The sequence below is a fragment of the Nomascus leucogenys genome, chromosome 6 (assembly GCF_006542625.1).
Source record: "Nomascus leucogenys isolate Asia chromosome 6, Asia_NLE_v1, whole genome shotgun sequence".
NCBI classification, from domain to species: domain Eukaryota; kingdom Metazoa; phylum Chordata; class Mammalia; order Primates; family Hylobatidae; genus Nomascus; species Nomascus leucogenys.
In genome coordinates, this window is record NC_044386.1 from 88,953,407 (window position 1) to 88,981,132 (window position 27,726).

Below are 27,726 nucleotides of genomic sequence, written 5' to 3' on the forward strand. Positions count from 1 at the left end.
AGCAAAGTAAAAGCTGGGCCTGTGTTAACAGTTCTCTTTTTGATGGGGTCATTGGTGTAACAGATAACTTCTAGCTGCATTAGGACTGGTAGCACATCAACATTGCCTCTCTGTTGTGAAAGGAAAATAGAAACGGCTAAGTCAACCATATATAAAGGCTTATATTTGCTCTTCAAAAGTTTTTTTTTTTTTTCAACATATCTTTGCTGGGGTTGGGCCATAGCTTGATGGATATTTGTTGAATGACTAATTATTGACTTATAGGCTAACAGCCTCCTTTGAAGTAGGCTGAGCAAACAAACCATTAAGTGGAACATGGTGTCTAGGTTACACAGCTCACTCATCTGCTGATCACTGGGGCACGCTGCTGGTTATTATTACCTGAGACCCTGAAAGGTAGCACTAAAAAAATGAAGACACAGGAATACCAGGAGAGAAAGGAGGTCCAGTTAGACCTAAAGGTGGGCAAGAAGAAGAAGAAGAGGTGAGATCCTCAGTATTGAACAACTGCAGTGCAGCACATAGGTGATGTCTTAATAGGGGTCTTGGTCAATAATTGTTTGGTTGCAAGAAATAGAAGTATTATAAATTTAACTCTCAGTAATAACAATGATTTTGTTGGAAGGCTATGAGGAATTTCACCGAATTCAAGGGCAGGGATGACAAACAGACCCGTGAGAGGCTCAAGGTGGAACTACTGGAAAGTTATCAGAGACTCTCCTAGCTTCTTGCCTTTGTTTCTCTGGGTGGTGGTGGTGGTTTTTTTTTTTTTTTTTTCCCCATCGCAGCCTATCTCAGTAGCTTTGTTTCATTCTTTTCTCTGCAGACTGGCTTTCTCTGTTCTGCCTTTTCTTTTTCTCCTTCCTTCCTTTCCTTCCTTCCTTCCTTCCTTCCTTCCTTCCTTCCTTCCTTCTCCTTCCTTCTCCTTCCTTCCTTCCTTCCTTCCTTCTTTCCTTCCTTCCTTCCTTCTCTCTGTCTCTCTCTCTTTCTTTTTTTTTTTTTTTTTTGACAGAGTTTTGCTTTTGTTGCCCAGGCTGGGGTGCAATGGTGCAATCTTGGCTCAGCATAACCTCTGCCTAGTGGGTTCCAAGCGATTCTCCTTCCTCAGCCTCCCGAGTAGCTGGGATTACAGGCATGCGCCACCATGCCCGGCTAATTTTGTATTTTTAGTAGAGACGGGGTTTCTCCATGCTGGTAAGGCTGGTCTCGAACTCCCAACCTCAGGTGATCCACCCGCCTGGGCCTCCCAAAGTGCTGGGATTGCAGGCATGAGCCACCACACCCGGTTGTTCTGCCTTTTCTAGGTTTTAACTTGTTCACTTAAACCTGGACATGATCTCTCAGGTTATGGGCCCAATACCAAGAATCTAAGTCCAGAGACCCAGGAGACAGAATATGATTGGTCAATGGCTAGCCAATGGGGTGCCTCCCCTCAGTCAGGAATCCATCGCTGTTCCAACAGCCGCAGCCAGGGAGAGGTACATGAATGTGGATAAACATGGCAGCAGGGACCATGCCTGTGGGTGGTCAGAAAAGGAGGCACTGACTGAGCAGGCAGCACACTGGCTAACATGTCTGCTGTGGGGAAAACTGGAATGACTTGGCTGTTGGATAAAATACTCAACCACATGTAGAAAATTCCCACCATGTATTTTTAAAAATGAATAGCTTCTGAAGGTTGGAGTCCAGGTTGCCATAAGGATCTACATAATACTTGATTTCCAAGGAGTTTCCACCTCGTTTTCCAAGTCTTTGGAGAGAGCAGTTAGTAGAAAATGTTAATGGCCAATTTTAGCAAATGACCATTTTGGTACTCCCAGGCCACTAGGGCTGGCTAGAGCTAATTTTTAGAATGCCCCCTTGATGATCCTGGCAACTTGTTTAATATTGACCTGGAGACACGGCATGGGCCCAGATCCAAATGTACTGCTAAGCCTACATTTGCTGTACTTGTGGGCAAGGAAAAGCTGCCCCGATTACTCCATGTGGATTTCTCGTCTCTGAATACTCCGTGGCTTGTCTGGTCTCACTGCAGAACTGCGGGGTGTGGTTGGGCAGGTTGTGCACAACTGTGCTCATGACTCCCCTTAGACTCACACGGGAGCCTTGATTCCACGCTGGTTGCACGGTTTCATTTCTGTGCCTCCAGGTTCTCCCTCTGGACTGTGAGCTCTGGGATGCAAGAGATGCGACTTCCTCTTCTATTGCTTGTCCAAGGGGCTTGTGCAGGCCTGGCCACTCGTTTCTCTCCCCTGTTCCCTCTGTCCCTCCGAGAAGACACTCAGACCCTGCCACCCATCCTCACACCGGATGTGAATGGAGGTCACTGCAGTCCCTCTCCTGGGCTACACTTTAGGGCCCACTGTATTTCACGGTGGCGGAGTCAATGTTGTCATCTGTTAAAGGGACCTCAGCCCAGTGGGCAGGGAGAGTGCTTTCCTGCAGAGCGGGTTGTGCTCAGTTGTGAACTCACACCCAGCGCTGGTAAGACAAGCTCCAAGGCAGAGGCTAGTTTTCTAGGTCTTCCTTGTGAACACGTGGTGGCTGCATTAGCTTATCCACAGGGCCCTCCTACGCTAAGCTTCTGGTCCCAATCAGTAAGCGACTGGCCCCTACTAGACCCCCACCTACTGGGTACTTGATTGATAGATGGAGTCACCATCTCTCTGCTTGGGCACCTGGAGCCCCTGAGCTCCAGTCCCTGCAGGCCTTTCCCTGCAGAGCCCAACCGCAGGGTTTGGCTGATAGCCTGGAACTGCCTCACCATCACTTTTCACTGGCCCCACCCCAAAGGACAGCCTCCCCAAGTAACCTTTTTCAGTTGCTCCAACTTCCCTGGAGTGTTGACTTAGCCAGAGAGCACGCTCCCTCTCTAACCTCGGCGTGTTTGCTCAGCGGAGGAGCGGGCATTAGGTCCGCTTGACTCCATGAGCACACAGGTTCCTCTGTCTTTACAGGAGCGTCCCACGGAGGGGGTGCGGTGGGGGGAAGGGGGAACTGAGGAGGGAGGCTCAGCTTCCTGTTCTGCTGCCGGTTATCACAGGCTGTTCTAATGCTGCTCAAACAATATTGAGAATAACCCCGGCTCAATAGCACCAGTGTTAGGCTGCAAAGTCAATATTGGCTGAGCAAACACAGCAAATAAGGAGTTGCTATTTGCGTAGCTATGAGTACTTGTGTGCTCCGGCTGCCTTGACAGGGCCCTTGGAAATGAATGGGAAGGAGGAGGGTGTCTGGAGGTGGAGTGGGTTCCTGAGAGGGGCTAGGCCAGGGTTTCTCACCTTGGCATTGTTAACAATTGGGGCCAGATAGTTCTTTGTTGTGGGGGAATATCCTCTGCATGGTAGGATGTTTAGCAGCAGATCTGGCCTCTGCCCTGTAATGCCAGTAGCACCCACTCCTGATTGTCCAGAGAAACCAAAATGTCTCTTGACATTGCAAAATGTTCCCTGGGAAAGGACAGAGGGCAAACCCCCCCCCCCCCCCCCCGCGCTGAGACACACTAGGCTAGGTGCAGGACAAGGCTGAGGAGCAGATGGGCTAGAAAAGAGAAAAGGGCTAGGAGGGGCCCACTATGCCTCTTTGACCCTCCTGCTCTCCAGCTGGGGCTCTCTCCAGTCTCTCGTGAGTGCCAAGAAAAGCCAGCCTCGTTAAGAACTAGATGCAATGTACGAGTGCCTCTTCGATAGAAGAGCCTTTTCAGCTGCTGGCTGGATGTCCGTGGCCACCTCCTTACCCTTGCCCTGTCTTGGAACTCACTCCTGTTCTCCACCCCGAGAAAGAGAGAGGTTGTGAGATGCTCAGATAATTTATGTCTGTCTCTCTCTTGTAGAATTTCTGGCATGTTTTGCCCTGGCCAGTGACCTTCTCAGTCAGACATGCCTATTTATAACAATCTGTCCCTGGCTCTACTTCCTCCCCTTTGCCACAAGGGATTGGCTCATGCATTCTTGAGTGCTGCAAGTGGCCAAGGCTGGGCCTGTGGGAGGGCATGGGGCAGGGAGGGGAGCCAGGCACGCTGGCCAGAGGGCCTCCATGGGGACAGGCTGCACCAGCTCGGTTCTCCCTCAAGCTCTGCAGGGTCACATCCAGGTTCACCTTTGGTCCGCTACTGGGAGGGCAATAGAGAGAGTGTTTATAGCCTGGTGAAGCCCAGGGCTGCCTCAGGGGCTGTCTGTGCCATACTCACCAGTCCTCATTGCTGGGCCATAGCTGGAGCAGAAAGACGCCCAGAGAGGCTGTGCTGAGGGGCTCTGGCCACATCTTGACAACTGGAAACTTCTCCTCCAGGCCAGGCTGCCACAGCTCCCAGGTTGGGGTGGATTAGGAATGAAAAGAATGACACTAGCAATAAATGAGCATTAGACACTGCTTCTTTTTGAATGTTGATCCTTTTGGTTGTGGTGGAAGCAGAAGGGGAGCCTGTACTTAGGCAGCTGTGATGATGTGGGGGTCATGATTGCCATACCATTGGCCTTGGCTTCAGAAAGTGGCATCTAGGGAGGAAGGAAAACTCATGGAGCTCCGGATGTTGAGAATGAAAGAACAGGCAGGCAGAAGAGAACTGGACAGCCTCGGTGTGAAGCAGCTGCAGGAAGGTGGAAAGCTGTGATTTTTTTTTTCCTTTTTTTCAAAGTTAGCACACACTTTATGCACCACTCTATTTGGCCTCTCTCGTTCCCTCCTTCCTTTGACAGAAGAGGAAAAGACATTTGAGAAACCTACCGCATGTGACTCCTTCCTAAAGGTACTTGCACAAGAATGTTTCACAGAGCAATGGAAGACTTTCAAAACTTGTCAGAACCATTGCCTGATTTCTTTACAGACTTGGCAAGGGGCAGGTTGGCATGATTAGACTCAAGCCCCAAAGATGGAAGCATTCCTGAAGCAGTTATCCTGATTGTGGGGCCACCTGGGGAAACAGGGTTCGCTCTCTCCAAGCTGATTCTGCATTTGGAGTGTCGGGGAGGGCCTCAGGGTCTGGCCCACCCCAGCTGGAGCCCCCCTGCTGTTGCCTTATCCTGGTGGCCCGCTTCCCAGTTCCCTGCAGGTGTATTTTCCTTTCTGCTTGGAAGATGGGTGATGTGGGCCATGGTTGTGGAGAAAGAAGCCTTGGTGTTAGCAGTGGGGATGGGGAGGTCCATCAGCTGGCTTCGGTCTCACCTCTCTGGCATCCTGGGATCCTGTGTCAGACTTCATTTGAAGAGTGGCTTCCGCTCTTAAAAAAAGAAAAGTTGCAGCTATAGTAGAAAACAATGTGACTTTCAAGCCAGGGGTAACTGAGTTCCCACCCCTGTTCTTTCACTTACCGGACACATTCACAGAAGGGGATGTCACCCTTCTGAGTGTCGGTTGTCCCACCCGCAAGATGGGAACAGTAACATTCAGCCTCTAGGGCTGAAGCAAAGATAAAATGAGACCGCATGTGCGTGTGGTGGCAGTGCCGTGCTCAATGCCATAGACACTTGGGAAATGGAAGCCCCCGATTCCTTTGCCTTCACCTCTAGATCCTGCTCAGCTTCCCAGGCCAGCCCGGGTTGAGGCGCCGCCAGGTGGTCCCTTGGGACCTTGCTTCTCAAGCCCCCCAGTGATCTCTTCCCTCTTTGAGAGGAGAGTGATAGAACACCTGCGGTAGACTCAAAAGACCTGGCTTTAAATGCTGACTCAGCAACTTAGTAGCTGTAAGGCATCAGGCCAGTGACTTAATCTCTCTGAACTTTGGTTTCCTCATCTGTATAATGGGCCTGATGATACTTTCCTCCGAGGTGCCAGTAAGTCAGGAGAAGGCAGTGCTTCAGAAATGTGGGTCTAGTTATGAAGCCCCCTTTGGGATTTGTTTAAAGTGTGGGTTGCTTATATTCACTACTCGGAGCTTCTGATGCAGTTGGTCTGGGGTGGAGTCCAGGAATCTGCTTTTTAAATTAGCCAGCAGGTGGCTGGGTTGCAGGCAGCCCACCAAGAAAAAATATAGAGTGTGTGATCCCAGTGTCCTGGGTGCTCTCCAGACCGTGTCTGCAGGGGAGGCCCCCACATAGCACAAACACACCCTATCTGTCTCTCCAGCAGCTCAAGCAAGACCACCAGGAAAGTCTTCTCGATTGCCTCTGAGATTCCCCCAAAATGCTGCCTCATGCTGCAGTCACCACATGGGCCTGTCCAGTTCTCTCTCTCCTGCCCTATCTCCCACCTGTCCATGCGCTGTGCACCTAAGGCTGCTTCAGGGGGCCTCCCTTGGCAGCTGTCGGCCATACCCAACCTAGAGCACCCTTGTCCATATTGAGGGCACTTCCTCTGGAGGCTTCTGAAAGTTACCATGATATGGGTATCAGATGGGGATAGGTCTGATGTAGAATATGGGCTGCAGCTCTCTGCAGCTTGGTGTCACTTTTGCCACTGGACACCAAAACTACACAAAGCATTGCAAGGTGTCTCATGCTAAGAGCTCCTCTTTAATGGGGCTAAAACAGTCTGAGAGCTGGGCAGGACACAAACACCATCTCTTCCTCATAAGATACTGAGTTCTTGATGTGGCAGACATGTTTCTCTCATCCTAGAGTCCCGTGGCGTCTTGCAAAGGGGTGGGCACAGAGTATAAACCTAGTGAGTGCTTTTGGATTGGTTTGTAGCTCTGTAGGAATGGAGGTAGCTCCAGAGAATGAGCTTTGCCTCTTTTCTCAGCTTCATCCTTTCACACGGATGCAGTTGCTCTGTCATGACCTGAGATCCAGGCTGCAAGTATACCCTCTCACCGTCATCCCTGTGATGGTGAATACGCCCCTCCATTCGGTAGGACTTTGGCACCACCTGAATCATGATCTTCCCCACCTTGCAAAGACTTGCCACCATCCCAGGGGACGTTGGCATCCTTGTGAATAACCCATCCGCCATCCATGCCCCACGTGCTTCCTAAACCTTTTCAGGCACGTTGGCATCACTGCCACTCCAAGCTTTCACTCACACCCTCAGTTCTACCCTAAATGCCGGGGATTTAGCATTTCCCAAAGGATGGCCACTCATCAGCACCATTTGGGAAGCTTTAAAATATAGATTTCCAGGTCTCAGACCTATTCAATCGGAAACTCCAGAAATGGATCCAGAAACTGGATCTGACCTTCTGATGATCAGCCACATCAGCAACCACTGGATCTTGTCATCCTCTATTATGGTTCTCTGGAATTCAACCTGAAAGTAGCCCACCACCACAATCAATTACCCCCAGACCTATCACTGCCTGTGCCTTGTTTTCCCCTCGTCAAGCCATCCAGGCTTTTGACTGTCTATTTTTTTTTTCCTGTCCATCAGCTTCCTCCTGTGTTTGTCTGTGCCCTCCTCCCCCATAGCCTAGACGAGGTGAGCAACACATACCCTCTTCCCTAGTCCCTGCTTTACCTGTCTGATAAAACCAGAGGTCAGCCTTCTGCACTCCTGCCCCCAGTTTGTCTCTGATATCCCTGGGATCACTGCTGCATGCAAACGCGAGGAGCCTACACTCACTCGGATTCTTTGGGATACCTGGCAATCCTCTCCTGAGTTGTCAGCTCCGTCTCCCAATCCCCTCCACAACCATTCCACGTTTCCACTGCTTTCTTCAGTCTTCTATCCCAGCGCCCACCGCCTTGTGCACCTACTACGTGCCCAGCAAGAGATTCAGAGCTGAGCAAGTTAGACATGGGCCCTGTCCTCATGGAGCTTACAGTCCAATGTGGAAAAAGGACCAGCAATAATGATCAGTGCTCTTGATCGTGCAGAATGATAAGGGCAAGGTCACATGGAAAGTGATCCCCACAGGTGGGAAACACCTTCAGTAGCCAGCCCCTGCTCCATCTGCACATCTGGGGCACCGCAGCCACCTGCTCTCCTTCCCTCATTCTTGCTGGAAGGGAGATCTTTCTGCTTTGTGTGGTCACCCCCTCCTCTGTACTTGTGATCCCCCTTTCCCCTGCCAGGAACTTCACAGATTAGACACCTCCTGAAAGGTTCAATCTCTTCATATCTATTGCTTCATCCCTTTCAGCTCAATCTCTCCTGCCTTATTGTTATTAGTGATAATATTAACTGTTTGCTGAAATTAATGCAGGTAAGTCCCAGTGACAACACTATTCACGAAGAACCAGCCATCAGATGGCCATAGAGGGAGGGATTTAAAAAGCCAGAGAAATGTGAGGCATGGCAGGGGGGTGAGAAGGGGAATGGGCTGGGCGCCTTCCACCTGTTCTCTTGTTTAATCCTCACAACTTCATTGGACGGGTGTGATCATCCTGTTTTGGCTTTGGGAGGTGCAGCCATTTAAGGCTGCAGAGCTGCTGTGTCAGCCAGTCAGTTAAAAACAACCCATTCCAAGTGTTCTATATGCACAGGGTGTTCATTCAGGGAATTAGAGGCTGCCCCAGCCTCCGGAAGGGCTTGGGGAGCAGAGGTCAGGAAGGCATCGTGGATGGTCAGTGTGCAGGCTTCAAAGTGGATATCTCTCCAGGGCTGGCCTGGAAGCTGTATGGAACCTCCAGGAAGCTCGTGCCGACTATGAGCCACAGCTATGGGTGGGAGATGGCAGGCACAGGCCCAGAAGAGGATGCAAACCTCATGTCTGCCCCAACTGCCTTAGGAGAAGAATGGCCTCTCCTCTCTTTCACCTTCCAAATATCATGTGAGTGTCTGCCTGGCAGGATCCAGCCTGGGGCCCTGTAGAGAAGGGGAATCTGGGAACTCCAGGTCCTGGAGGAGACAGTGGATGAGGACGGTAAGGATTCAAAGTGATGACAGACAGTCCAGCACGAATGCCACTGGGCAAAGCTGGGTCAGAACCCAGATCTGCAGGCTCCAACCCTCCACTCCATTTCCCAAGCCACACTGACCCCCACTGAACTTTCTCTTAAAGGACTTTGTTTTTGCCTCACTACTCTGTAGAATTGTCTGAAATTCCTTCAGCCATCAACGAATTTGGAAGACAATAGGCCACTAACTGTGGACTAAACCTTCATGAACTTTCCTTCTTCTCAAATAATACTTCTTGTTTGATCTAGGATCAAACACTCAAGATATTGGTCTCCAACCTGTGATTCTGAAGCTCTTTTAAAAGCTGAATTCTTTGTTCAAATGTTACACAGAACCCCACCGTACGCAGTGGGTACCGAAGGTCACTAGCCTCCATGCTGAGCGCCCCTCTTCTGTCTGCCCTGGGCAGGATTGGGGGACATCAGCTTCTGGAGGACACTAGACAGAGGAGGAAAAGGAGCTTCCTCTCAGCCCAGAAAACATTGGCAAGTTAGAGAATTGTGGGAGTGGAGCATCAAAGAGGAGGCCTTTCTCTACTTCCTGCCACTCTCGTATGTGGCTTTTATGGTTCAATGACCAGACTTTTTGGGAAGAAATAGGGCCTTCAGGACTAACATCTGGGAATGGAGCTAAACAGAAATCTGTGTCCCTTTGGCTGCAGTTTTCCATGGGTCTCACCATCTTTTCCCAGAGTGGCTTTAGCAGGGGATGCTGGGGGGACTCTGTTACGAGTAGCATCCTAGGCTGGATGGGGCCTTCCTTAGGGTCCTTGGAGTTCATAGTTTTGCTTTGTCTTGCTTCCCTAGTTCTGCAGACCCCAGGCTGGTATTTGTGTGCATGTGCGTGTTCATGTGTGTATGCATATGTGTGTGTGTGTGTGTGTATAATTCATTGAAGTGAGAGAGACACTGGATTCTAAATTCTCAGTAAACTGCAAATATTGTGAGATGTGTTAGTACTCTGGGCCAAGACAAATGTAATTTTGGATTATTAAGTCCACATGACAAATGAGTGCTTATTAATTTTTATTTATCTTGAGTGAATTAATAGGGACCAGCGATGGGAAAAAAATAATTGTCATTCTACTCATTCATAGAGAATAGCTGATTTGGAGAAAACCTTAAGAAACAGTAGCATAAAATCACAGAATGCTGAAACCTTTGTTTGCTTTAATTCAACAAATATGTATTAAGTAACTTCTTGGTTCTGGAAATTCAAAAGCATGCAAGAAACTGTTCCAGTCTTCAAGGAGCTCAGAGTTTGGTAGGGTCAACAATAGGAATTTGATCAAGGAATAAAGGTGGTATGAGATTAGGGCAGGCTGTCACTAACTCATTGTGGGGGGTAAAAGAGCCAGAGAAAGCTTTCTGGAGGAAGTTATATCTGAGTTGGGTTTTGTTGTATGAGTAGGAGCTTGGCAGGAAAAAAAGTTGGAGAAAGGCATTCTTGTCAGAATGAAGAAGAACATAGGCTTGTTAATACATGAGGTGAGTTCAGAAATCCAGCAGTCTGAAGGTGTAAAGTGGGGGGAGATGAACAGAGAGGGGTGGGCAGGGAGCAGGTCCTGAAATCTGAGCTGAGGATAGGTCTGGACTTTTCCTCCATGATCAGGAGCCATCAAAGGTGTGAAGCAGGAGAAAGACCACTTTGGTGGACCAGTGGCAGATGCACCAGAGAAGGCAAGGCTGGAATCAGGACCCCCCTTATGAGGAGGTTGTAGTGGATGGGGATAGAAGCCAGGTAGGGCTAATGAGAAGGGAGAAAGTGGATGGATTGTATCAGTTTCCTTTTTGCTGCTGCAACAAATTTTAAACTTAAAGCAACACAACTTAATTTTCTTACAGTTCTGGAGACCAGAAGTTCAAAATCAATCTACTGGGCTAAAGCCAAGGTGTCAGTCTGGCTGGTTCCTTTTGGAGGCTCTAGGGTAGGCGCTATTCCCAGATTGCCTTTTCCAGCTTCTAGAGGCCACCTGCATGTCTTGGCTCATGGCCCCTTCTGTCATCCTCAATCCGCATTATTCCAGTGTCAGCTACCATCATCACATCACCGTCTATCTGACTGTGACCTTCCTGCATCCCTCTTCTAAGGACTGTTGTGGATATTCAGGGCCCAGCTGGAAAATCTCCTCATCTCAAGGTTCTTAATCACATTGGCAAATTTCTCTTTGCCATGCGAGTTAACATTCACAGGTCCTAGGGGTTAGGACGTGGATATATTTGGAAGGCCATTATTTAGCCAGCAACTGGATGCAAAAGACTTTGGGAACTGTAACCAATACAATTTGGTAACTGACTAGGGAGAATGGAGGTGATAATGGGAGAGAAAACCCCTGTGGATACTGGTTTGGGCAGCAAGTGAATGGTGGCGCTACCAACTAAAAGAAAGAAGGAGGAAGAGCAGAGTTGGAAAGCAGGTATACGGGGAGGTGTGGAATAATGTGCTCAGTTTTGAACATGGTGAATTTGAGATGTCCAGTAGGTCATCAGATACGTGGAATTCAGGGAAGAGGTCTGGGTGAGAAAGAAATCTGAGTCGGCCATGTGCAGTTGGTAATCGAAACTGGGGTGTGAGTAATGGTAACTCAGGGAGCCTACAGAAAAGAAGTTTTTGAACTTTATGGTACATCAGAATAGCCTGGGCATAGAGTTGGCAGGTTTAGCAAGTGAAAGTACAGGAGACCCTGTACAATTTGAATTTCAGATAAACAACAAATACGTTTTTAGTATGTCTCACATATGGCGCGCACCTCGCTTGCCCTGCCTCTCCTTGTTTATCTGAAATTCAGATTTAACTGGGCATCCTGCGTTTTGCCTGGTGTCTCTACCTTGGGAGCATGTTAAAAGCAAGGCACCTTTGTGGGCTGCGTTCCCAGGGATTCTGGTTCTGTTGGTCTGCGGAGAGGCTTTGGAATCTGTATTTTAACACGCTCCTTGGGAGACTCTCCGGCAGTTAGACCTGTGAGACACTGAAGGAGAGTGAGGAAGGAAGAGGGCTTGGGAGGAGACCCCAGGAACCTCAGCACTGAAGGGCAAGGGAAGGAAGAAGCCAGCACACCGGCCTGAGAAGGACCGGATAGAGCAGCAAGAGGAAAACCAGCCCTGGTGGCCTCATGCAGGTGTTTTGAGGATGAGCATCAGTGCAGCAAGAAGCTGTAAGAGGCCGTAAGTTAAAATGTGGAGTCAGTGGCGACTGTGGCAGATTTGTGGAGACCCCACAGCATTCTTGTTCATTGGAGTTCTCCTCCAGTCTGGGCGGTACCCAGGACATGGTGATGGTGCCTGCATCTCTCTGCCTGTCTGCCTCTCTGCCTGAGGGCTTTCCCCAGCACAGCTTGGCTGCAGGCAGGCACGACCTGAAAATTCAGGAGTGTGAATGACCCAGGACAACCCTCACCAGTGGGGCATGCAAGCTGGTGGACTGCTGGTCCAGCCTCCCAGCTCCAAGAGCTCAGTCCACTCAATTTCTCAGAGAGGGCTCAGAGGGATTGAGCCTTCGTTGCCCACAGTGGTGTCCTGCTTATTAATCACACTTGGTTAGCTTCTCTCCTTTCCCTGTCTCACTCTGTCCCTGTCCCTCCAATTCTCATTCTCTGGAATCACTTTTCAATTATACTACATACACCCAGGACCTTGTCTTAGGGTCTGCTTCTGGGAGAACCAAAACTAGGACCTTGGAGATGTCTGTTCCCATGGAGTCATGGGGATGAGCTGAGGGCAACAGGCAGAGGGGTAGGAGGGGGGCAATGATCTCCGGAAGGAGCCGTGAGGCAGGGAAAGGCTGTCTTCAGTGAACCCCAGCCTGTTCTGGGTGCACCTCTCCTCCTTGGCAGCCTGCATTCCCCGGTGCTTATCTCATGACCCTGGTTCCCTGAGGCCCCTCTGCAGAACCTCCTTCTAGGATCTCTGGACGCTGGTGGGCCATTTCATTGGGACTCTGCCCTCTTCAGCCGTGCTAATGAGGGCATGTTTCTATCCCCCGTCTCCTCCTTTGCAGTTGATGATGTTCTTCCATTTCAAAATAGGCCTTCGATATCTTAGAGAAGGAAGGAGATGAAGTTTTCCTGAGCACTGCTTTGTATACAACTCTGCTGTCTTATTTAATCCTCACAACACTACAGAGAGTGATTTTTCCCATCTTTCCAATGAGGACTCTGGGGCTCAAGGGAGTTAAGTCACCTGCCAAGGTCACCCCACGCAGTAAGTGGTGGAGCTTAGACGCTGGTCTGTTGCCTTGCCAGGCTGCCTACACGTGACAGGTATTTGAGGATGACACCCACACTCAACCAAGCCCTTTCCCTGTCCAGGCCTGTGATCACATTTTCTTTAGATGACACTTCAAGGGGCATGGCTCCTGAACTCTTACCTCTTGGGTGACATTCTTGGTCTGCCTTCCCAGTGAAATATAGCATCCAGGGCTGGTAGCTTTCCAAAAGAGCTCTGTGCCAGTTACCTCTGATGACCTGAACATTACACCTCCACCTCCTATCCCAGGATCACATTAGCTTTTGAAACAGCCACAGTTCTTACATGGGCTCATATGAAGCTTTGGGGTTACGTAAAACCCCCGAGTCTTTTTCACATGGCCTGTTGCCAAGCCAGGATGCTCCTGGGGCAGTTAATCATTTTGATCCCAAATGCAGGCCTTGACATTTGTTAGGACTGTGGTTTTCATAGTTTGGGCTAACATTACAACAAAAAGCAATGCAATAGGTGTTGATTTCTCTATATGGCCATTGATTGGCCATCAGTGAATTAATATTTGTGTGCCTCATATTTCCAAGTAGATTTTCAGTTCCTTGAGGGCAGAGGGTATGCTTTCCCTCCTCCGCATTGCCTACAGGGTCTGGCACAAAGGTCTGCAAACAGTAGGTATTCCACAAGCATTGCTATTGCCTGACTGAGGAAAAAGACTCTCAATCCCCTAATCCTGCCCTCCTCAGCCTCAGCTTCAGCTCTTGTCAGCACCACTCTCCCTGACTGTACTATACGGAGCACCCCCATCTGGAATGCTCCCATGGAGTGGCTTCTTACAGTATTGGTGGCAGGAAAGATGGCGGAGTGAAGGAAAGCGCACTGGCCGTGGAGCTGAGAGACCTGGGTCTGAATCAGCTCTTGCATGTGACCGTGTGCTGTTCCCTCATTTGTAAAATAGAGACAATGAAAACAGGTTAATGTATTGAATCCGTACTGTAAAATGTGCTCCATGCTTTTTGCCCATAATCTCAACCCAGTGAATTAGGGATAATAAATATTTCCATTTTTTAGTTGAAAAAATCTGAAATTCAGAATAGTTAATTTGTTTGCTCAAGGTCACAAAAGTAAAGAGTGCAGAGCTGGCATTTGAACCCATGCTGTCTGCTCCACCCTTAGCCACTGGGCATAATAAATATGTCACCTCATAGATTATTGCACAAGAGAATGGCAACTTGCTGATAAAGTGCCTGTTACCGTGCCTGGCACATAGTAAGTACTCAGTAAGTGCTATCTCTCTCCCCAGCTGCCTCTCCACCTTTAATTTTTCCCTCGCCTCAGAGCAGAGCTAGGACAGAAAGGTAGAAGTAGAGGAGATTCACTTTCAATACGGTCAAGGGAGCAACTTCCTGACAGTTTTGAGTCCTCAGAGAGAGACCTCTGTTCTTGGAAGAGGAGAGCAGAGCCTGGCTGGTCAGCTGTTAGTGGCGGAACCCCTGTCTTGGTCTGGAGGAGGGAGGAGTCATCATGCAGGGGTTGGCTGGGGGCCCGCGGGCCTTTGAGGAAAGAATTCCTTAGTTCACAGGGCCATCCTGACCCCTCTCTCCCTTGTCTCTCACACATGATCTATCACCACGTGGTGTTGATCCCACCCCACCTGCCCTGGCATCCTTCTATCTGCTTCTCTCCAGGCCACCAGCAGCTCTCCTGTTGAGCCTGGCATTGGCGATCTAACTGAGTGTGTGACCTCTCTCGATTGTCCATCCACACAGCACTCTGTGGGTCTTCCCAAAATATAATGTGCTCATGCCTCGCCCCAGCCCAGGACCCTCAGAGCCTTTCCATCTGTAGGAAAAGGTGCTAAGAGACCTTCAGAGGTCTCTCCGCCAGTCACCCAGTCCCTCTCAGGGCCCCCAAAGCCTCTGGCAGGCCTTTGTATGTGCCTTTCCCTCAGCCCGGGACCCTCTCCGCCCTCTCTCTCTGCTGACTTTGTCTTCCCCTTCCAAGCCTGTCCATTTCCTTTTCCTGGAAGCTGTCTTTGAACACCCCTTTTCCTCCATCCTTACCCCAGACGACAGAGTGAGTCTCATGTCATCAAAGCCCCCACCTCTAGGACCTAGACTTGAGCCAGCAGTACAAGCTTTTCTTGAGTCCTCCAGGTGCCAAGAAGACTTGACCAGACCACGAGGATACAGAGATAAATGAACCATGTTCCTAGGCCTGGAGGAGCTCTTCAGAATAGCATGGAGTGATGTGTTAGCCAAGTTAAGCTCAGGTGCTCTGGGGAAAACCACACAAGGAATACAGATAATCCAGACTGAGGGAGTCAGGGGGGGCTTCCTGGTGGAACAAGTGCTTAAATAGAGCTTTAAGGTCTCAGTGGGGGATAGCACGTCAAGAAGGGAAAGAAAAGTTTGTGTTCAACTAGAGTCCTGAGCGAGTAAGCCATGCCGGGCACTGCAGAATGACTGAGCTGAGGCTGCATGACCCTTGCTGATGGGTGCTGCACTGGCTGAGTGGGAAGGGGTCTCCTTGGAGGCCTCCCAGGTCTCTGGAAAGGCAGGAGTGGGGGATGCACAGGAGGACTAGGTTTGGAGGGACAAGAGGGTAAAGAGGCTGATCCGGAACCTGCTTGAGTCAGAGTCCTTGTGGGATCCCTGAGTGGAAATTGCTTAGTGAGAAGGGCATCTGAAGTGGAAGGAACAGCACGAAAAGGCCAAGAGGCCAGACTGAATGATGGGCCATAGGTAGTGGGACAATGAGGACACCTGGCTGGAGTGTGGAGAAAGAGGAGGGAGGGACTGGTCAGCTGAAGGAGGTTCCCAAGGTGACTGTACCTGAAAGTCAGTTATGGGCCAGACGCTGTGCTAAGTGTTGTTTTGAACATTACTTTTTATCTTCCCAAAAATCCTGTAGCAGCCCCATTTTACAGATGAGAGCATTGAGGCTCAGAATGGATAAAGGACTTGCTCAAGACCGCATAGCACCAGCCACAGGCTTGCACAGTAGGTGCTCAATATATATGTCCGAAGGGGCTGGCTGACTGCATGAATGAATGAATGAATGAATCAATGAATGAGTAATAGAATTCAAGCCCAAGCACACCTGGCTTTTAGCTTGAGCTCTGTCCTGTCCTATACCTTGTTGCCTGAATTCTCTCCACCTCAAAAACAACAACTATAATTCTAATGGTAAGAAGAGTGAATAACATAGCTTCCCCCTGAGCCTGAAGTGCTTGTGGCTTTGAGCAAAGCCCTCACATTCCTCCAAGCCAGGAGCTCATGACCACATGCTTCCCCCTTCCGGAATCTTCCCTAACTCCTCCTGGGGCAGCTCCATGCCAGCTGCCCTTTTGAAAGCCACTGTTTGCTTTCCCTGCCTCCAGTTTTATCATTTTCTCCAGGAAAATATTTGCCTTCCCATTATTTTAATCATGCCTCATGGGTCCAGCAGGGAGGCCCTGCAGAAGAATAAGCCCTGTTTCCTGTTTGCTGTACTGGGAAGACAAACAGGTTTGTTTGACTTACCTGCATTTTCCCAGTAGGTGGACCCCTTGGAGCAAACACGGACTAGACCTTGGGCTTCCTGCCCCTTGGACCTGGAGTTGACTTGACTGGGGAGCATTTAAAATGGAAATTGCTTCCCATAAGCCAAGCTGGGTGGATGGAGCTATTCTCTTTGGTTTATCACAGAGCCCGGATTCCTCTTATCATGCACGGTGCCTGAACTGGAAGTGAGCTTCTCTTGAGTCCAGGAAATATTCAGTCTTCCTCAAATAGCAACCGAGTCCTGTAATACTTGAATGGATTGATCTAAGAGTGAGACTTCAAGATGAAAATATTCTAGAGATTAGGGGTGGGAATAAGTAGGGGGCTATGACCAGGGAGAAACTTGAAATTTATTGGGGTAAAAATGGCCCTGATTTTTGAAGCCAGACAGATCTGGTTCAAATTCAATTATAGGTGAACTACTTTTTATGTGTGTGTTGCTAAGGATAGAGCTGTTGCTTCATTCATTCTGTGAATGTTTAGTGAGCACTTCCCAGGTGTCATCCCTATTTTAAGTGTTGTGATGCACCGGTGAACAAAACAAGTAATAATTTCTACCCTTTGGAGTTTACAATCCAGTGGAAAAAAGCCAGGCAAACATAAGACATAAGAAAAACATGTAGCAAGTTAGACAGGGATCAAAAAAAGTGGAAGAGGGCCGGGTGCAGTGGTTCACACCTGTAATTCCAGCACTTTGGGAGGCCTAAGCGGGTGGATCACCTGAAGTCAAGAGTTCAAGACCAGCCTGGCCAACATGGTGAAACCCTGTCTCTACTAAAAATATAAAAATTAGCCGGGTGTGGTGGCAGGTGCCTGTAATCCTAGCTACTCCGGAGGCTGAGGCACAAGAATCTCTTGAACCCAGGAGCCGGAGGTTGCAGTGAGCTAAGATCACGCCATTGCACTCCAGCCTGGGTGGAACAGGTTTAGTGTGATTGGGAAGGTGTTGTTCATGGGTGAGGGTGCAGTATAATTAGGATGGTCAGGGTAGGCCTCTTGAAGAAGGTGATATTTGGATAACAACTTAAGGAGGGAAAGTACTTACTTCCAGAAATGTCTGATTCCAAAGCCCATGCTCTTAAGCCTACACCACCTCTCTCCCAGTTGAATACCAGCAGAAAGCTGGACACATGGTAGTACTTGGTAAGTATTAGTGCTTATCCCATCCCTCTTCCTTTTAGAGTATCTTGGGCATGCATCAACCGGGGAGACAGACAAGAGGGTGGTGGGTGGGGATCCCAGCAGGGCACCGTTGCCAGAGCAATGTGTGGGCATAAAGTAGGGATCCTGGGGAGCAGGCAGTCACCAAGATGCCCATGACTTCTCTTACGTTTGGAGTTCACTCAGGTTGGGGAGTAGAGTTAGGGTGGGGAGGGCTAGAACAGTTAGGGAAGATAAGACTCATCCACTGATGCTCACTGCACTCCCTAACTTTGCCTTGGAGACAAATGCACTACACAAACATTTATTGAGGGTCTACTAGGAACCCAGTGCTTCCCCATCCATGTGATTCTCCCAACTGTCCTCTGAAGCAGGCAATAGCATCTCCATTTCGCATTTAGAGAAACTGAGGCTCAAAGGTTGTAAAGCTTATGTGTTGCTGACTGGCTTGGGTATAGCTTTGGATCTGTCTGATTTTACAGACCAGGTAATTTTTACTTTATAATCATGATCAATTTCTGATGGAACAGAAAATTTATCTGAACAGCTGCCAATGTCGCTATCATCCTCAACCTCACCATCAACATTACCAACATCACCATCACCATTAACATCACAATCACTATCACGGTCACCATCACCATTACCGTCACTGTCACCATCACCATCACGATCACCATCACCACCATCACTGTCACTGTCACCATCATTGTCACCATCACCAACATCACCGTCAGCTTCACTATCAATGGTCCTGTGATTACAGGCAGCAGGACATATCAGATCATCTCTCTCAGCTTCAGCTTCCTTATCTGTGAAATGAGGATAAGTATGTCTACCCCAGAGGTTAGGAGAGGTGCTGAAGTAGGTCTCCCATTTCCTCCACTCCACCAAAACTGCTCTTTTCAAAATCATCAATGACCTCTATAATTGTTGTCATTATACTCAGCCTCCAAGAACATTCAGTGCCTCTGACCACTTCCTCCTCTTGGCTTTGTGACAGTCGCTGTCTGGATTCCCTTCCAGCTCACCGATCCCCACCCTCCTTTGCTAGCTCTGTCTCATCTACTAGATCCCTAAATATTTGAGTCTTGCAGAACTTTCTTCAAACAGGCTCTCTAGCTGCTTCCTCCCTAGTCCAAACAACCATCGTGCCTCCCTTGAAATACTATAGAAACTCCACATCACTAGGGCACGGTCAGGGAAGTGGACCTTAGAGTGGGCCATGGAGCACCCCCTGGGGAAGAAGGGTCCCTTCCTGGGCCCATCTGGAACTAACAGCACTCTCTTCAAGGAGGAGATATAGGGTCAATCCCGAGCAGAATTTTTCGCAGGTAGTTTGTGAAGTCTCTGCCTCCTGAATCTGCATCCCTTTCAGCTTTCTGTTGCTTGCTGGGTCTCTACTATCTCAGATGATCAGAGCCCTCAGAATCTTCCCACCCTAAACATGTCCACACTGAGATGTCAGGGACAGTGGCTGCCACTTGGTTTCTATTTAGCAGAGAACTAACAGAGTGCTATAGAGAGATCTCCAGTTAATGGCTGGGAACATTTGCGGAATGCTTTCCTGAAAACTGAAATAGCACCCCTTTGGGGGCTACTGTTTCTGCCTCCACATTGGGGGGCTTGTTCTGAGACAGATGGTCCCCTGTTGGGCTGTTCTCACACACACGAGCAGAGGAATTCTTTTAGGTCCTCTTGGCCTCGGGAGCATTTTGAATCAGATGCCAGGAGAAACAGATTGCCTACCCCTTATTCTGGGGGCTGTGGGTGGATGGCTTTGAGAGGAGATCTCTTCCAAGAATGTGTTTTCCCTTACATCTTCAGGATGCCATGCACTTCCCGCTCTGCTCTTTTGAGGCTGGCATAAGCATGAGAGTTGCTTGGTGGGGGGAACGTCTGTACTGCCTCTGCCCCACTGCTCAGGAGCAATGGCGGGTGAGTGAGTCACTTTTGGCATCCTCCTTTGTTCCCTTTGCGTAGGGCTACCCAGTTGGTAACACTACAATCTGCTCTCCACCGCCAGCTTAACATTCCTAAAATAGCTCAGTGTGATTGGGCCATTCCGTTGCTCAAGAACCATCCAGAGTCTTCCATTGCCCGTAGAATGAAGTCCCAGGCTTTCGTCTCACATTCGAGGTTGCTACCATCTGGCCTTCATTTGCTTTTCCAACCATGCCCCTAATTCCTTCTCTACCCAAGGTCTTCCCTCCAGACAGTCAGGTCTACTCTCCTTTCCCAGAATGCCTGGCCTCCTGGCTGCATCCACACCATTCTCTTGGTTAAAATGCTGTCCCCCTTTGTTGTCTGTATAAACTTCTTCCTGTTCTTCCAAACAGATTTGAGGCCAACTTTGCAAAGGCCTCCTCTCCTTGGATGTCTTCCTTGATCCCTCCTTTCATTTGCCCCCTGATTCCATGTGATCACACAGAGGCCCTCTTGTGACTACTTACCTAGGTGTGGGCAGGGAGTGGGAGAACCACAAGGGACAGTACCCAGGGCTGTTACCACCAACAGGTACTCCCAGTAGCAGGAGAGCTATTACCACTTCTAGGCCTGAAGAAGCGAGGGGAGGAAACTGTTAACAAAACCTGGAAGGAGGAAGGCCTGCAGAGAAGATCACAGGGCTGTGACCTTCCACAGAGATGTAGTCAGCTTGGGGAGAGCTCTCTGGTGAGTCAGGAGAATGAGCTCCCCTTGACTGAGACCAATTGGAAGCCAGAGCACAAGGGAGCCCCTTAGAAAGTCTCTGCAGGGGCCGGGTGTGGTGGCTCATGCCTGTAATCCCAGGACTTTGGGAGGCCAAGGCAGGCGGATCACAAGGTCAGGAGTTTGAGACCAGCCTGGCCAATATAGTGAAACCCCGTCTCTACTAAAAATACAAAAATTAGCCAGGCGTGGTGGCAGGCGCCTGTAGTCCCAGCTACGCAGGAGGCTGAGGCAGGAGAATTGCTTGAACCTGAGAGGCAGAGGTTGCAGTGAGCCAAGATCACACCATTGTACTCCAGCCTGGGTGACAAAGCGAGACTCCATCTCAAAAAAATAAAAAATAAAAATAAGTCTCTGCAGGTCAGCCTGCCTGTGTGGGCAGAGGAGTGAAGGAGTGTGGAGAGGAATCTGGAGGGACATAAAGAGGAAGAGGATTCTAGCTTTTACCTTAGATGTCAGATGGGTAAATTGCGAAGACTTTGAATGTCACAAGTAGAAAGATTCTTAGGCTCAAGCTGTTCAACCTCATTTCCCACATAGGAAAGTGGAAGCCCGGAGGGTGTTCATGCTGATCTGAGACCACACAGTAAGGTAATATCAGAGATGAGACAGGAGGAAGTGTGAACCCCCCAGTTCATTAGTCAATTGTTTTCTTTGGAACAGAGCATCTAATAAGTTACACAACAAGAATCTGAGTTTTAGTCTTGCTGGCCATGCTGGCTGTGTTTGGTAACTGGTGAGATGGCCTGATGGGAGTCTTTTTGCAAGTGGTGGCTAACAGCCCTCCATGGAAGAGGTGCATCCTGAAGGGGGAAGCCATGGATGATGATTTTACCCAGTGGTCTGTGGACTGACATTATGGACATATCACAGCAGTTGTTTGTTTGTTTGTTTGTGTTTTTGAGACAGGGTCTCGCTCTATTTCCTAAGCTGAAATGCAGTGGTGCAATCACAGCTCACTGCAGCCTCGACCTCCTGGGCTCAAGCAATCCTACCACTTTAACCTCCCAGGCGGCTGGGACTACAGGCACGTACCATCATACCTGGATAATATCTTTTTAAAAAATTTTTTTGTAGAGACGAAGTCTCGCTGTGTTCCAGGGCTGGTCTCAAACATCTGACCTCAGGTGATCCACCCGCTCAGCCTCCCAAAGTGCTGGGATTACAGGCGTGAGCCACTGTGCCCAGCTGGCAGTTGTTTTTCAAGTCTGTTGTCCACCTGGGTTCCGGACACCATTTGAATGCTCTCCCACAGAGAGCAGAGCGTGTGTGTGTGTGTGTGTGTGTGTGTGTGTGTGCGTGTGTGTGTGTGTGTGTGTGTGTTTTAAGGGGAGGAATCTACAGTAGAATCTGAAAGAGCTCTTTCACCCATCTCTGAGTCACACTGAACTCCAAGCAGCACTGCTGTGGGTTCCCCATAAGGGAGCATAACAGAGAGACAGCTCTCCCACACCCCACTCTATTTATTATTATTATTATTATTATTATTATTATTATTATTATTTGAGATGGAGTCTCACTCTGTCGCTTGGGCTGGAGTGCAGTGGTGCAATCTCGGCTCACTGCAACCTCTACCTCCTGGGTTCAAGTGGTTCTCCTGCCTCAGCCTCCTGAGTAGCTGGGATTACAGGCGCCCACAACCACGCCCAGCTAATTTTTGTATTTTAGTAGAGACAGGGTTTCACCATGTTGGCCAGGCTGGTCTTCAACTCCTGACCTCCGGTGATCCGCCCACCTCAGTCTCCCAAAGTGTTGGGATTACAGGTGTGAGCCACCATGCCTGGCACCCCTCTTTGTTTTGATTCTCTTTCACCCGATTTCCTTCTACTCTTTTTTAAAAAAATTGAAGCAGTTGTGCAGTTTTTTGCAATGTTCGGACACTGATACTTATGACTCCTTGCATCTCAGATCAAGCTGTGGGAAGGCCCGGGCAGGGAATATGATATCCAATGGTCAGTGGAAGGAATGCACTCAGGGAAGTCAAATTCATGGTCTAAGTTCCCACAGCTGGAAAGGGATGACCAAGCAGTAGGCTTGACTCTGAAGACCATGCCGTTTTGATTTTACCATATTGGGACTCTCCTTCTGCCAACAGTTCCTTTTTCTGATTCTTTTCCTATTCTTTTTCTCTCTCATCTCTCAACCCTTCCCTTCTTCACCTCCATCTCCCCCATCCTCTCTATTTCTCTCTTTCTCCTTTTCCCCTCTCCCCACTCTTCTGAAAAGCCACAGCTTCTCTCTGTTCTAATATGCCTAAGACATTGTCCCAGGAACTTTCTTAGGTGCTTCTTGACACCCAGAGTGACTGAGCACAGGTATATTTGTTGGGAGAGCCTCTGCCTCCATGGGAAGAGAAGCTAACTGGTTGACTTTCTGCTACTTGTACCAGCCAAGGGGCTATTTGCAGACAGTACATAACAATGACAAAGCACCATAAGACATTGAGCAATCTTTCCTTGCATCAATTAGATTCTGACATCTGCTTACTGTTTAATTATCTTTTGACTGAGGAAATGGAAAAGCTGACAAATAGTTCAACCCAACAAGAGTCAGCTTCCTTATTTTTCCCCCTTCGTGAGCATGTTTTTAGAACACCGATCTGCCAACATCTCCTAGTTTCTCTGGGGCACTGGCAAAAAATACAGACAAATATTTATGTTCCATGAACTCAAGATGGTTTTCATATTGTTTTCATGTTTAACTGATTTCAAATGAACGACAATGGCTCTTAATGTGGTTACAAGAATTTGCCATTAATTTTCACTTGAAATTGGATGCAGCCGGTATACATGCCTCCACCGTATTCTAGTTCTTAACGATTTGCCTTCCAAAAACATAGGCTGCTTCCCACTGGCTGATTGGCACAACAGCTTAATGAGGGTATCGATCTCCTATTACATGTGAACAAAAATTAAATTGAGAATATCATCCTATTTCAGAGCGCTTTGCATGTAGCACTTGAGGCAGGCAGCTGGGACACTGAATGAAGAGCCTGGGGGAGGCAGGTTCAGCATGCTACCCTTTCCTGGTCGTGAAGATGCCAGCTCCAGCTCCAAGCAGGTGACAAGGCTGGGTGGCCAGGGGACATGGGAGTGGGGTTCGAGGTCTCAGAGCATTTTAAAAAACCTCTGTTGTCTTTCTACCTTGGATTTTGGGAGCACCAGGGTAATGTTCTAAACTTCTTTGTGAGGTTTAAAGTCTTCCCTCCCTTGGTCTAAAATATTGAAGTGGGTGGTGGAACAGACAGGTGACATGAAGATGAGAGTTGAGCCAGAGGAATAGGATTCTCCATCTTTGGGGACGTCATTTAATTTTGGAAACGCTCAGTTTCTGTTTAAGCAGTGTAACCATATAATTTGTTGAACACTTTTGAAGGGGTGAATATTAAATTGGATAACATGTTGGGAAAATGGGCTTAAACTGGAGATAAGGTCGACCTATGAATAAAGAAGGGATTAGGCCACATAGCGGGGGTCAGGGGTGGTAAGTAGTTTTCATACCCATGGTAATTACAAAAGAGCGATCAGGCTTTCTGGACTGCATTGTGGAGGGGATGGTGCAGCTGCTCTTGAGCACCATGGAAGAGTTTCCTGATTGATTAGCAATGTCTGCTCTGGTCTCTGGGAAGGATGGCTGCACCCTTGCAGGTATTCACCATTCCTGGATTGGATGTCTTCAAGAGCCTTTTCAATTCTATTTTTGTAATAAGAATAATTGAGAAGTGAATGAAGCTAATCTTCTTATTTAAATGCCCTGGAGGTTGAGACCTGGAAAGCCAGACTGAGAGGCCTATGGCAGTGCTTTTCCAACTGAATGTGTACACTTGAATCTTGTCAAAATGCAGATTCTGAATCAGAGGTCTGGGCTAAGTCCCAATAGCCTCAATTTCTAATGAGTTCCCCGGTGATACCGATGCTGCTGGTCTGTGGGCCACACTTTGAGCAACAAAGACCTAAGGCAGCTTCCTGAACCTAGGCCAGTGCCCCTTCATTGCAGGCTCATAGCCTGCAGAAGAACCTGTATATATGCTACTTTCCAAAGATTTTTTTCCGCAGGTCATTTAAGTGATTCCTCCAGACAGCCTTTTAATGTTTGATAGATTATTTCCCATCCCCATCACCCACTTTTTTTCCTAAAGGTGCTTTTCAGGTGCAGCAGGTTTAAGTGCCTAGCCCAAGGGCTATAAATGGCAGAGCTGGACTCACATTTAAGTCTTTGCCCTTCCCCAGGTGGCCCTTTGAGCACCTAACTAGCAGGCCTAATTATAGAGGTAATGTTGTGAGTTCCCTCAGCTCAAATGGGGCAGCTCTTGGAGCAGTGCCAAGGGATTGTACTGATGCTAAATATGCCTTCAGATCATGTCAGAAGCCTAAGCTTGCCTTGTGACCCCCAGCTCCACCATTCCAGCCAGTCATTAAGGCAGGCAGACATCTTACAGTCCTGGGTTCATGGGAGCCTTCTTTGTTCTTATGAGGGTTTTAGAGCCAGATAGACCTGGATCAGAATCTTTCTATGTCATTTGACCTTGAGCAAGTTACTTAATCTCCCAAATTAAAGTCCCTTCACCTGTAAAAAGGCACATTCTTGGCTGGGCGCAGTGGCTCACACCTGTAATCCCAGCACTTTGGGAGGCTGAGGCAGGCAGATCATATGGTCAGGAGTTTTAGACCAGCCTGACCAACATGGTGAAACCCCGTCTCTACTACTAAAAATACAAAAATTAGCCGGGCATAGTGGTGCACACCTGTAATCCCAGCTACTCGGGTGGCTGAGGCAGGAGAATTGCTTGAACCCGGGAGGCAGGGGTTGCAGTGAGCTAAGATCGCACCATTGCACTCCAGCCTTGGCGACAGAGGGAGACTCCATTTAAAAAAAAAAAAAAAAAGGCACATTCTTGCCTTTCAGAGTTGTTGGGAAGATGAAGATAAACAATGTAGTAAAATGCATGGCACAGTGCATAGCAAAGATGGAACATTCCGTTTCTCCCCTTTGCCCTTCAGAAGAACTGTAATTCCTTAGTGTTGCTATTCACTGCACAAATACAGTGTAACTATCTTAGATTCTTCTTGGTACAGTGGTGTACTCCACAATAATGGGTTCAACCTTTATGTAGTGCCTTCCCGTACACAATAAAATAGAAAACCGTATTCATTACCAAATATCATTCTTTCATGATATAACACACAAAAAACGATTTAAACAAACTTCAAAACTTATACTCTAAAACATGTCAGCACCAAAAACTATGCAGGCAACACAGACAAATTTGAAAATTAGAAGCAAACTTAAAATGTCTCCGTTGTGATTTGGCATTAGCAAAATCACCGATAAGTTTCGCAACTTCTGCTGCCTTGTTTCTGCAGCGAGTGGTGTTAATTCTGTTAAACGTTGTTGTCACAGAGTGTTCCTTAAATAGTTTTTAATTGGTTTAATTTGGAGAAAAAGCGTTCTGCTGAAGATACAGGGGCAGGAATTGTCAAAAATAAAATTAACAGATAACGTTCTACAGAAAAACTTGGAGACATGCTGTGTCATTGTATACTCCCTTGGCAAATGTATGGATGCTTTTAATTTTGTCAGTTTCACATGTTAATGATTTTCACAGAGGAGTAAGTTAATTGGTAGTGGATCCCTGGAATCTTTTGTTTTCACCTCCTGTGCATTCTTCACAGCGGACTTTTCATCCACATGAATTAATTAGGATGGTGGAAAGAAATGCAATCAAATCAGCAGTTGTATTTAACCCTGAAATCTTAGGCCTATTTAGGTAATCAACGTTATCAATTATCCATGAAAAAAGGTAAGCGATATATAAAATCCTTCTTTAAAAAAAAAATCTGCTGAAGCTCAAAGTACTGCCGTACTGATACTCAGCAAATCAACAGGTGGAGGCAGATGATGTAGATGATGCAAAAATCTTTTCATTATTGTGGTATCTTGGCAAAATTTTAGCCAAAGCAGTCTCTTTTTTTTAATTTGGAAAATATAGTCAGATTTTTTCACCTATCTTTTAAGATATTAGCATAGTTCTATATGTATAAATGCATAATTCTATTAAAGAATTCTGCATTGCTTCAGCTAAGGGAGCAACAGCCGCTCTGACAGCTCTGACTTTGCGAATGCCAGCCAAGCGCCCACATTCTCTTGGCTATAAAGGCAGTAGAGGTCAATATGCTTTCCTAGGAGTCATCAAGTATTGCCAAGGAATAATCCCAATCTCATTGCATATCACATTTCAGGCATGCCGTACTCTGTTCAAATGGCATCTGGTGTAAAATATGTATTAGAAACTGCTTCTTCCCAAAATTGAGAAGATCTGAATTATGCAGGGGGAAAACTGACAAGTACAGTGTGTCTACACTTAAGTATATGTAGTATGTCCTTGTATTCGCTTAGCTAATAGGGTACTAAGAGGTGGGATTTGAAAGTTCCTGTCTAACAGACAGAGTATGTATTTATTAATAGTTCTCCATAGGCCATTGGCTACAGAAGAGATGTACTTGAATATTAATGATATTCTCATTTGATTGTCATGGAAGCCAGAGTGGAATTCTATTCAAGTGCAGTTTTTATTTGTACTCCAATGGTGTCATGTAGATTTGAAAATCAGTTGCCTACATGATAACCACAGCTAGTACCATAGAAGCTTTAAACTCTCAAGGGCTCCTAGTAACCCATGGCCCTGAAACAGTGCACCATCCCAGCTTGACATGGATTCCTTAGTTTCCCACTTTCACAATGATCAACCAGGTGATCAAGGCCTCCACAGCCTGACCCCAGCTTCAGCCCAGATCCCCACCTAACAAAGCCCCTCCCCAGCCTGACCCCAGCTTCAGCCCAGATCCCCACCTAACAAAGCCCCTCCCCAGCCCCACTGTGCTGGCCCTCCTGAGCAAGGCGTCTGTCTTCTGCCACTGCTCCTGCAGCCTTGTGCCTGCTTTTCAGGTTTTCTCTGCTCCTCTGCCTGTATCAATCCTGCTCATCCTTTAAGACCCAGCATAGACCCTGTATCAATCAGGGTCCCTGCAAGAAACAGCTGATGCATCAGAAAGGCGTTTGAAGAGAGTTAAGGAGGGATGCTTTATAAGGGAATGGCCAGGGCACAGCAAGAGCAACATGAGATGTTGTAGAACTCTGGGACGACTACAGTGGGGAGCTGCTACTGTCCCTAGGCTGGAAGAGGTGAGGCGAGGGAGGGAAACCACAGAAGGCCCACAGCCGTAAGTGACGACTGCCTGGTGGGAATCATGGCCTTCGCTGGAGGAAACTGGTCATTGCTAACCCTCAGCTTGGCAGAGAGGAAGCCAGAGGAGTGCAAACCCTACTCTTTCCTCTTGTGCATC

At 48.1% G+C, this 27,726-nt stretch overlaps 1 long non-coding RNA gene across 1 annotated transcript in view; it reads left to right on the top strand.

The window, feature by feature from the left end:
- The first annotated feature begins 370 nt into the window (after nt 1-370).
- Nucleotides 371-27,726, top strand: part of LOC105739905 — a 108,224-nt gene continuing 80,868 nt past the window's right edge. Inside the window, exon 1 of the long non-coding RNA XR_001115884.2 lies at nt 371-484. This is a non-coding gene — a long non-coding RNA (uncharacterized LOC105739905). The remainder of the gene's footprint in view (nt 485-27,726) is intronic.